This window comes from Odocoileus virginianus, chromosome 24, assembly GCF_023699985.2.
Source record: "Odocoileus virginianus isolate 20LAN1187 ecotype Illinois chromosome 24, Ovbor_1.2, whole genome shotgun sequence".
NCBI lineage: Eukaryota > Metazoa > Chordata > Mammalia > Artiodactyla > Cervidae > Odocoileus > Odocoileus virginianus.
Genome location: NC_069697.1, coordinates 43,301,833 through 43,313,813, shown reverse-complemented (window position 1 = coordinate 43,313,813; position 11,981 = coordinate 43,301,833). Strand labels below are relative to the sequence as shown.

At 40.4% G+C, this 11,981-nt stretch overlaps 1 protein-coding gene across 11 annotated transcripts in view; it reads right to left on the bottom strand.

Annotated features, from left to right (window-relative positions):
• GRIP1 (glutamate receptor interacting protein 1) overlaps positions 1-11,981 on the bottom strand; it is a 437,555-nt gene that overhangs the window by 264,033 nt on the left and 161,541 nt on the right. For 4 of the 11 annotated variants that reach the window (XM_070454637.1, XM_070454638.1, XM_070454641.1 and 1 more), the window contains exon 1: positions 541-613. The exons of the other annotated variants lie outside the window; for them this stretch is intronic. The gene's annotated coding sequence lies outside the window, so the exon portion shown is untranslated. Of the gene's footprint in view, positions 1-540; positions 614-11,981 lie in introns of those variants that run through there. 11 annotated transcript variants of the gene reach the window in all.

Here is an 11,981-nt window from a genome sequence, read left to right as displayed (position 1 = left end):
AAGGAGTAGGATTTAGTGAGGGCATTGGGTCCTGTGACTTTGTCACTCTGACCTCAGTGCAAGAGTTTAGCAGCTGTGGACCTCTTTATTGTCTTCTTGCATGAACCACTTATTCTCTACAGTAACTAATAAAAACAGGCATTGCAGTACCCTCATTTTCAAAATAAGATTATAGTAACACATGGAGAAGAAGTATCTTGTCCAAAGCTAAAGGGAAACAACAGCCAAGGTTAATAGCCAAGGTTGAACCTCAGCAGTCAGATTCCCAGGTTGAACTTAACCACTGCACTTGACTACCAGACCACTGCCTCACATGTGCCGAAAAGGCCTGTGTAACCTGTAATGTAACTTGTAATCTCTAAATGTCAGCCACATCTAATGTGCCAGCAAGGTCTACCACGGTTGGTGCCTAAATTCTGAGGTCTCTTATTTCTCTAAAATGCTTAGAGAGTAGTCACTGGTGTGTGCAAGGGGAAATGCCAAATATGCCATTTATTTGATAATAGTATATATGTAAAGTGTCAAAGAGAGAGTACTCACTTTTTGAGTCTTTGAAATTCAAGTGGATATGCTGAATTTTCAGAATTTTACATTATATGACATCATAATACTTACAATTTTCACCTGTGGAATGTTTTTCTAGTTTCCTCTAATGGAGTAAAATAGAAGCCTTTGACAACCAGAATAAAACTATAGATCATTTTCCCACAAAAATGCATGTTAGTAAACACAAACACAATGGGTTCTAGGATTCCTGAAGCTCATGCATGCCCCCTGCCCCCATGAATTCTAAATTAAGAACTTTCATCTAAAGAAAGTGATTGGTGGGGAAAGAAACGGAGGGAAGGAAGGACAGCTAGGGAAAGAATGACCAGAAGATCCTTACCAGGGGTGGAACAAACTAACCCGATATTACACACTCTTAGAGATACAATGATAAAAAACCTTTTGACTTTAAAGGCCCAACTCAAAAGGCTCTTTCTTTGTAAACCCTGGTAATGGTCATCTTCCTCCTTTACCTCCTCCTCTGGATTGAAACAAAGTGGAAGTGTTAGTTGTTCAGTCATGTCTGACTCTTTGTGACCCCATGGACTGTAGCCCACGAGGTTCCTCTGTCCATGGGATTCTCCAGGCAAGAATACTGGAGTGCATTAACCTTCCCTTCTCCAGGGGATCTTCACGACTCAGAGATTGAACCGGCGTCTCCGGCAGGGCAGGCAGATTCTCTACTATCTGAGCCATTATGGAAGCCCCTCCCCTGGATTTGTCAGTATCAGTGGACTTTCTAGGTGGTGCTAGAGGTAAAGAAACCACCTGAAATGCTAGACAGCATATTAAAAAGCAGAGACATTACTTTGCCAACAAAGGTCTGTCTAGTCAAGGCTATGGTTTTTCTAGTAGTCATGTATGGATGTGAGAGCTGGACTATAAAGAAAGCTGAATGCTGAAGAATTGATTGTTTTGAACTGTGGTGTTGAAGAAGACTTGAGAGTCCCTTGGACTGCAAGGAGATCCAACCAGTCCATCCTAAAGGAGATCAGTCCTGAGTGTTCATTGGAAGGACTGATTTTGAAGCTGAAATTCCAATACTTTGGCCACCTGATACAAAGAGCTAACTCATTGGAAAAGACCCTGATGCTGGGAAAGATTGAAGGCAGGAGGAGATGGGGACAACAGAGGATGAGATGGTTGGATGGCATCACCGACTCAGTGGACATGAGTTTGGGTAAACTCCAGGAGTTGGTGATGGACAGGGAGGTCTGGTGTGCTGTGGTCCGTGGGGTTGCAAAGAGTTGGACACGAGTGAGCGACTGAACTGAACTGAAATTCAGGAGACTTTAGAGATGTGGGTTTGATCCCTGGGTGGGAAACATCCTCTGGAGAAGGAAATGGCAACCCACTCCAGTATTCCTACCTGGAGAATCCCATGGATAGAGGAGCCTGGTGGGCTACAATCCTTGGGGTTGCAAAAAGTGGGATACGACTGAAGTGACTTAGCACACAGCACAGCACAATTAGTTACCATTACAGACAACGGACTCTAGAAGGAGGAGATGGGGGTTAATCTCAGTTCTATCCTTTACAAGTTTATGCCTCCATCCTTTCCCTCGTATATCATTTTAAATTCTGCTTAATAACACTTAGCCCATGGGGTGGCTTTTTTTGATCTTCTGCTGTTTGGTACCAGGATGGCCACATCAGGGGTAACGTGTTGAAATAATTTCAAAACAGCTGGAAAAAGTTGCTGCCCTTCACCTGCATCCATGCCCCTCAGCGTGCCTTCCTGCTACTCCTGCTAACCCTCTTCTCCCAGAAGCCCTCAGACCTTTCCATGAGCCAGCAGCTGAAGAGGTACTGCCCTGCCCTGCAGGACTCTGCTCCAGGCTGTGGTCCATGCCCAATCTATTTGGTTGGTGTCTGGACTTACAGAGTGCTACATGGACTGAATTTGACCTCTGAGCAGCTGTTTGTCCTTTCCTCACCCTTGGTGCTTGGCCTCTCCACTCTCATATGCATTGTGGTTTGACTTACATGATAGCTGGGCATCTTCTTCCTTCTCTGAGTTTAAGCAAAATAAGGAACGGGTGGTAACCCCGGTTTTCCAGCCCATGACAGTTGCTCTATAGGTGATTGTTGAATTTCAGTCAAAATGTTCCTTTCACTATAAAGCATTCCTGTGTGATTACTGCAGCTGTGAAAATGCTCTGGAAGATGGAGTCCTTTGGGTTTATTAGTAGCTACTGAGATGCAACAAAACAGGTGAATAGAACAATGCATTTAAATCAAGGATTTAATGAGAGAAGGTCTAAAATGCACCAAGAGCAAGAAGTTAATGAGAGAGTTGGTGAGATTGTTACCCATGCTGGGCTCACTTATGCAGCTCCTTCGCACCAGATTGTTCAATATGTACTAACAATTCAAAATCCACTTCCAACTAGACATTTAAAGGCTTTTTTTCGTATCATCTAATTTCATGAGTAACACTGTAAAGGAAAGTTGATAACTAAGTATTTCTAAAATAAGATATAGGAAAACTCAATGTGTAAATTATGTTAATGACTCTATTAAATGAACACTATAAATTTGAGTTTATTTTGTGACTTTCCTTTCACAATATGGCAATGCACAAATTCATTCTCTTAGTTTCTCATCATTATAGACTCATAGAAGTTAAGCAAAGAAAGGGATGATCATTCTTGTTTAAAAAGCAAGAATACCATACGCAACAATTAAGAAGAATCAATATATTTCCTAACCATAAATCTAATAAAATGCAGATTGTTCAGGTATTCCCCCTGACAATGTCATGTTTGAATCTGGCCTGGCTTGATTCTCTTTAATAGTATTTTTAAAATGTATTCAATCCATAAAATCCTCAGAGTGCATCCATCTACCACCAGGCAACTGATTCTAAAAAAATAGAGAAGATTACGCATAAGAGGAGTAAAAAAAGTCATCAGCTCTGTCTTCCTTATCACTTTAGGTTAGATTTGACTCAGTCAAAGCAGTGGATCCCTCAAGCCAGAGCAGAGAGAAAGGTCCAGAGATTTGTACAAAGTTGAGTTTCTCTCTCTCATTAGCTCAGTTAAACACACCATTATTGATCGCCAATGTGCAAGGGGAGACACTTAGCACTGGATAGGGATACAGTGATAGGCTAGATGTTCTCCCCGTCACAAGGAGCTTGAAGTCCGGCAGGAAAGATAAAAGCAGCATATAGATGAGTATCACCAAAGAAAGGGCATGCTAAATGCCATCAAGTGCCCCCAAGGGCAGTTGGAACACAGAGAAGAGAGAAATGACTTCTGTCTGGTGGAACAGGGGTAAGTTTCCTTTCAAACGTAGTATTTAAAACTAGGGCTTACAAAAGAGGTAGGTTTCAGGCCCATGGAAATGAGCAAAGTGGACATGTTAGGAAGAAAGAATAACAAAACCAAAAGACATTGAAATAGAAAAACCACATACATAACTTAGATGGAGAGATAGATCCAGATTTCTTGGGTTGTCAGATGGTGACAGAAAAGGCTGGAGATACTGTATCCCACAATGTATGGAGCAAAGTGGTGAGTTTTAGGGTTAGGTATTACATCAATTTTAAAGAAAAGGAACACTGAGCCTTAGAAAGCTTTTAGAGAGCTCTCAGGAAATACACGTAGTGAGTGAGAGATCTGAGACTTAAAGCTTCAGAGCTCATATTCTGTCACATTCCAGCATCTCCTCCTTGAGTGTTTTCCCCCCAACCTCTGAGCGAAACCAGTATAGACTCTCCTGGCCACTCCTTTCTTGCACCCCATCATGGTCAGCTTCACGTCCAGGTGAGAGTACCCCATCCCACCTGTGCAGCACCCAGAAATCGGTACCCCAGGTTATGTCATTTATAGACTGATGCTTTTACAGGTCTGCTTGGGTCCTCCAGCCAATGGGATATCTCAGTGGCCAAGGCTCATCTATGGATCTCAAGATGATGCGGGAGATAAGAAACAACAGAGCAGAAATATGCCTTAATTTTGTGCGGTTCCTCCAAGAAACTAAGTAACCCAAAAGCACATTTTATGAGAGATATTATCTTATCAGTTGTCAGTCTTCTTTGGAGGAAATTGTGAGCCCTCAAAGAGCAAGCCATGAACACGCTATGTTTTGGAATATGAATTTTAGCAAAAGATAGAGCGATGCAACTTCAGTTTTCTCAGCAGAAGGAAGCTAATGGCGATACAGCAAACATGATCTTAATTGCCAGGCAGTATGACAATATCCTTCACTGAAGGATAGTTCACACAAACCGTCACTTAGATCATGGGCTGATCTTAACCACTGAGAAAGAATTCAAGAAGAAACCAATGTTTGAAACACACAGGACATTACATATTAAAGATACTCTAAGATCTGTCTGCTAGCAAGTTGGTACACAGTATGTAATGGATACCAACATATACTGGTGTGCCCCCTGGGTCTTGCAGTTTTGAGTATGTAATATTTTACAGTAACAGATTTTAAAAAAATCTTTCATTTATTAATTTTTCTGGCCTTGCTACATGCCACTTGGGATCTTAGTTCCCTGACCAGGGACGGAAACTGCCCCCTGGAGTGGAAGCTGAGAGTCTTAAGCACACACCGCCAGAGAAGCCCCAGAGTAACAGCTTACTGCAGTACTGTGTAACACTCGTCTACAAACCCAACTGGCAATCCCCTATGCACCTGAGGATTAAATGCCTCCCTCAAACGCTGCCTCCTCCTTGTCACTTATTCAACAAATATCTAACGTAAATGTAGGAACGTGATACAGAGCAGAGATCGGGAGTCAGGCTTGGGTACCACATGGACTAGTTTCAAAACCAGCTGCATGACTTTGCACAAAGTATTTAGCTGTTCTGTCCCTACACTTCCTCATCTCTAAAATATGGTCGTAATACCTGACTCACAGCACTGTTACACTGACTACAGGGGACAATATGGGTGATGCTTAGAACAATGCCTAATTCCATGGAAAGTGCTCAGGAAACATACTCAGCAGTTTTTATTTTTATTACTGCCTAGTTTATGTTAGCATATATTACCTACATGTGTTAGATCCTCCGGCTACTACCGCTAGAGCATTCATTTCCCAACAGGATGCATATATTTTGTGGTTTTGTTGGATTCCACCCTTTCCAGACAATGAGTGGTGTAGCAACCCTGCAGTATTAAGCACCATAAAAAGAAACCTAGAATTTCACTCAATATATCCGTTAATCTCTTTAAATTCACAGTGCCTAGATGAAAGGATTATCCTAAAGCAGGACTGATACTTAACTCCTTTCCCATTCTAGAATCTTCTGTAGAGCGCAGGAAAGTCAGAGGCTGGAGAAGAGGCATCAGCAAAATTTAAACTGTTTCCTAAATCTAAAGCTTTAAGTTCTATTGTGTTCTGCTCTAGAGACTGTTTTTCTTCCTATGTCATTTAGCTCCCCCCACCAAACATTTTCAATTTCTCTTTATTTCCAAATCAGAATGCTCACAAATTATTGTTCTTTTTAAAAAGCATGGATATGAGCTCTTCAGCAAAAATAGCTGCCACAAGACTTTAAAAGATGTTATTCACTTTAATACACCATGACTAACTGGGGGAAAACAGTAAACAAGCACGTTAGGATTGTATCCGCAGGCCTGTAACCACTCCCTGGCTCTCGGGCAACATGTTCCGCAGAATTTTATAATACTGAGTAATGAACCAAAAAAATTCCTTTGCTTGGTAGAAACCTCTATGGACACAGTTTTAAGGAGGAGGGAGGAGAGCTTTTACTCACTCTTTCTAAAGTAAATTATATCATCCATCACTTCTGATTACAATGTTTTTTAAAAGAAAATGTATTAGAATCAGGACAGAAGCACATGGGGCTACCCAGATCCATTCCCACTATAACGTGCATTGTATTTTAAGAGTTTTATAGCAAAGGTTGTGGTATCTGGAGCTGATTGTGGGAAAAATTAAAATACTAAGAAGCAAAAGGAGTTTTGGGTAGCATGTTCAAACTGAATGGAAGAGAAGTATTTCATTTGTGGGGAAAGATGAAAAATTTTCTTAATAAAAACTCAAATGATATGAAGCAAGTCTTTATTTCACTACTCTAATATGCAAGTCCTAAAGTAGGAGCTGTGGAGGAAATCAGGGAAACACAGGAGAGGGTTCTTTGCCTTCTTGAATATCATGGAGCAGATATTCATAGCAGAAGAGAGAAAACAGAGTTTGAAAATTAACTGACATTGGGCAGGTAGTGTTAGGTTGTCAATGAGGAAAGCCAACAATAAGTGGAGACTTTGCACACCTTGGTTTCCCAGGTGGGTGCAGTGGTTAAGAATTTGCCTGGCAATGCAGGAGACACGGGCTTGATCCCTGGGTCGGGAAGATCCCCTGGAGAAGGAAATGGCAACCCGCTCCAGTATTCTTGCCTGGAAAATTCCATGAACAAAGGAGCCTGGCGGCTACATTCCATGGGGTCACAAAGAGTTGGAAACGACTCAGCAATGAATACTTTATTTTGCACAGTGGATGCCGGGAAAGCATCTCTCCTATGAGCCGGGGCCCATGCCAACATGCTCTCCTGGTGCTCTCCTTCTCTGGGACCAGAGCTGACTTGACTCACCAGAAGTCTTCCTTTTCTTCTTAGAATGTGATGGAAGATTTCCATTCCACCGACACTTTTAAAATTAATTTTTTATTGTAGTTGCTTTACAATGTTGTGTTGGCTTCTGCTGTACTACAAAGTGAATCAGTTATATGTACACATATGTCCACTCTTTTTTGGATTTCTTTCCCATTTAGGTCACCACACAGCATTAAGTAGAGTTCCCTGTGCTATGCAGTAGGTTCTCACTGGTTAACATGTAGCAGTGTATATATACATCAATCCCAATCTCCCAATTCAACCGACTCCACTTCCAGCCCACCCCCTGCCCCCAGCATCCATATATCTCTTCTCTATGTCTGTGAGGGGGAGATATGCTTTATAAATTAAGATGGAATCAAATCTGGTGATACCTAAGTGCCAGGAAGAGAAGCTGAATGTGCTTTGTGAACATGGGAGCACGACAATGATGTGATGAACAAAAAGTCAACTGTGTTACACAGGATGGAGATGAGGGGAAATGTGGAGGTTGTCGGTCATTTGGCAGGTGATGAGAGTGTTACATGATGATGTGTGGGCCATAATGATGCAATAAAAATGGACAGAGACTCGTAAAATATTATTTTATATTGGCATATAGTTATTAACAATGTTTAGTTTCAGGTGTATAGCAAATTGATTCAGTTATACATACATATGTATCTATTCTTTTTCAAATTCTTTTCCCATTTAGGTTATTACAGAATGCTGAGCAGAATTCCCTGTGCTCATCAGTAGGGCCTTACTGATTATCTATTTTACATATAGCAGCGTGTACGTGTCAATTATAAACTTCCATTCTATCCCTCCCCCCTCACACCTCAACCATAGGTTCATTCAGAAAGAGATGTTTTGAAGGCAGATTTTGAAAGCAATGGATTGGAGTAGTCCCCAGGGATAAACAAGAGGGAAAATTTAAATATTTTAAGTCTGGGAGGCTAATGCCACTAAAGCAATGGTGAAAATTCGAAAAAAGCATTCTCTCAGGAATAAAGAAAAAAAAATCTAATTTAGTCATGTTCTTTTTTTACATCCTTACCTTATTTCATATCAATTTAAAGTATTGTAAGCAGGATGATGGAGAAAACATGGGATGCTTAAGTCTCCCATCATCAAGATTTAACAAATGCTTACATGTTGTCAAACTTGCATCAGATATTTTTAAAGAAATAAAGTGTAGCAAATACAGCTACAGTCCCACATCTCCATCTCATTTTCCTCCCTCGTCCCCCAGAGGCAGCCACTGTCCTCAAGTGAGTGTTGTTATCCTTCGGCTTTGGAGGTTTTTATACTTTTCCTATAATTGTATAGTCCTATAATATTGTTTTGTGTGCCTTAAAATATCACATAAAATCATTCTGCGTATTTCTTTGCAACTTGAATTTTTTCTATTATGCCTTGAACATGTATTCATGCTGATAGAATTAGTCTTGGTTTATTGATATATCATAGTGGAAGGAAAATAAATACACTGTAGGTCAGGTGAGAGACTGGAAATGTAGGTGTTGATTCAAAGCCTATAAATCTACAGGGAATAATTGAATGATGAATACAGATTTGCTTTCCAGGCTAGGGGGAGGCATCCACTAGATTAGTTCTTTGGCGCAATGACCCCATATTTCACTTATCTTTGAAAGCCCCATAACACTAATCATGATGTAATACTCAGTAGATGTTTGTTAAATGAATAAAAGGATGAATAAACACCTTTTTTTTGGCTACAGAACATGTAATGCTTAGCTTGGAAACTAGCAACCACATGCAAAATCTGAACTTTAAGTGAACTTTATTTGCCAACACAGTATTTTTTAAACAGAAGCAACATTTTATCCTGAGCAGAATGAAAACCACAATCAAGGATAGTTAATCAAGCTGACCAGGGACTACAGCCTTGTCAAACTCAATGAAACTATGAGCCATGCAGTGTAGGGCCACCCAAGATGGACAGGTCATGGTGGAGAGTTCTGACAAAACGTGGTTCACTGGAGAAGGGAATGGCAATCCACGTCAGTGTTCTTGCCTTGAGAACCCCATGAACAGTATGAAAAGGCAAAAAGATATGACACTGAAAGATGAACTCCCCAGCTCAGTACATGCCCAATATGCTATTAGAGAAGAGTGGAGAAATAACTCAAGAAAGAATGAAGACATGGAGACAAAGCAAAAACAGCATCCAGTTGTGGATGTGACTGGTGATGGAAGTAAAGTCCGATGCTGGAAAGAGCAACACTGCACAGGAACCTGGAATGTCAGGTCCATGAATCAAGGCAATCTGGAAGTGGTCAAGCAGGAGACAGCAAGAGTGAACATTGACATTTTAGGAATCAGCCAACTAAGATGGACTGGAATGGGCGAATTTAATTCAGATGACCATTATATCTACTACTGTGGGCAAGAATCCCTTAGAAGAAATGGAGTAGCCATCACAGTCAACAAAACTTTCAAAATGCAGTACTTGGGTGCAATCTCAAAAATGACAGAATAATCTCTGTTTGTTTTCAAGGCAAACCATTCAATATCACAGTAATCCAAGTCTATACCCCAAACAGTAATGCTGAAGAAGTGGAAGTTGAATGGTTCTATGAAGACCTACAAGACCTTTTAGAACTAACACCCAAAAAAGACGTCCTTTTCATCATAGGGGACTTGAATGCAAAAGTAGGAAGTCAAGAGATACCTGGAGCAACAGGCAAATTTGGCCTTGGAGTACAAAATGAAGCAGGGCAAAGACTAACAGTTTTGCCAAGAGAACGTACTGTGATCATAACAAACATCCACTTCCAACAACACAAGAGACAACTCTACACATGGACATCACCAGATGGTCAACACTGAAATCAGATTGATTATATTCTTTGCAGCCAAAGATGGAGAAGCTCTATACAGTCAGCAAAAACAAGACCGGGAGCTGACTGTGGCTCAGACCATGAACTCCTTATTGCCAAATTCAGACTGAAATTGAAGAAAGTAGGGAAAACTACTAGACCATTCAGGTATGACCTAAATCAAATTCCTTATGATGGGGAAAAAAAATAAAAAAATAAAAAACACAATGTTTAAATGGTTCTGTATAAAAAAAATAAAATAAAATAAAAACAGAGACAAAGCATTGAAAAAAAAAAAATTCCTTATGATTAAACAGTGGAAGTGACAAATAGATTCAAGGGACTAGATCTGACAGACAGAGTGTCTGAAGAACCATGGACGGAGGTTCGTGACACTGTACAGGAGGCAGGGATCAAGACCATCCCCAAGAAAAAGAAATGCAAAAAGGCAAAATAGTTGTCTGAAGGGTCCTTACAAATAGCTGAGGAAAGAAGAGAAGCAAAAGGCAAAGGAGAAAAGGAAAAATATACCTATTTGAATGCAAAGTTCTAAAGAATAGCAGGGAAAGATAAGAAAGCCTTCCTCAGTGATCAATACAAAGAAATAGAGGAAAACAATAGAATGAAAAAGACTAGAGAGATCTCTTTAAGAAAATCAGAGACACCAAGGAAACATTTCATGCAAAGATGGGCACAATAAGAGACAGAAATGGTAAGGACCTAACAGAAGCAGGAGATATTAAGAAGAGTTGGCAACAATACACAGAAGAACTATACAAAAAAGATGTTCATGAACCAGATAATCACGATGGTGTGTGATCATTCGCCTAGAGCCAGACATCCTGGAATGTGAAGTCCAGTGGGCCTTAGGAAGCATCACTACAAAATTAGTGGAGGTTATGGAATTCCAGTTGAGCTATTCAAATCCTAAAAGATGTGCCTTTAAAGTTCTGCACTGAATATGCCAGCAAATTTGTAAAACTCAGCAGTGGCCACAGGACTGGAAAAGGTCAGTTTTCATTCGAATCACAAAGAAGGGTAATGCCAAAGAATGTTCAACTACCGCACAATTACACTCATCTCACACATCAGCAAAGTAATGCTCAAAATTTTCCAAGCCAGGCTTCAACAGTACATGAACCATGAACTTCCAGATGGTCAAGCTGGATTTAGAAAAGGCAGAGGAACCAGAGATCAAATTGCCAACACCCGTTGGATCATCGAAAAAGCAAAAGAATTCCAGAAAAACATCTACTTCTGCTTTATTGATTACACCAAAGCCTTTGACTCTGTAGATCACAACAAACTGTGGAAAATTCTGAAAGAGATGGGAATACCAGACCACCTGACCTGCCTCCTAAGAAATCTGTATGCAGGTTAAGAAGCAACAGTTGGAACCAGACATGGAACAACAGACTGGTTCCATATCAGGAAAGGAGTACGTCAAGGCTATATATTGTCTATATAATATATTATATATATATTGCTTATTTAACTTATATGTGGAGCACATCATGCGAAATGCTGGGTTGGATGAAGCACAAGCTGGAGTCAAGACTGCCGGAAGAAATATCAGTAACCTCAGAAATGCAGATGACACCATCCTTATGGAAGAAAGTGAAGAGTAACTGAAGAGCCTCTTGATGAAAGTGAAAGAGGAGAGTGAAAAAGCTGACTTAAAACTCAATATTCAAAAAATGAAGATCATGGCACTGGTCCCATTGCTTCATAGCAAATAGATGGGGAAACAATGGAAACAGTGACAGGCTTTATTTTCTTGGGCTCCAAAATCACTGCAGATGGCGAGTGCAGCCATGAAATTAAAAGACGCCTACTCATTGGAGGAAAAACTATGACCAACCTAGACAGTATATTAAAAAGCAGAAACATTACTTTGCCAATAAAAGGTCCATCTAATCAGAACTATGGTTTTTCCAGTAGTCATGTATGGATGTGAGAGTTGGACTATAAAGAAAGCTGACTGTCGAAGAATTGATGCTTTTGAACTGTGGTG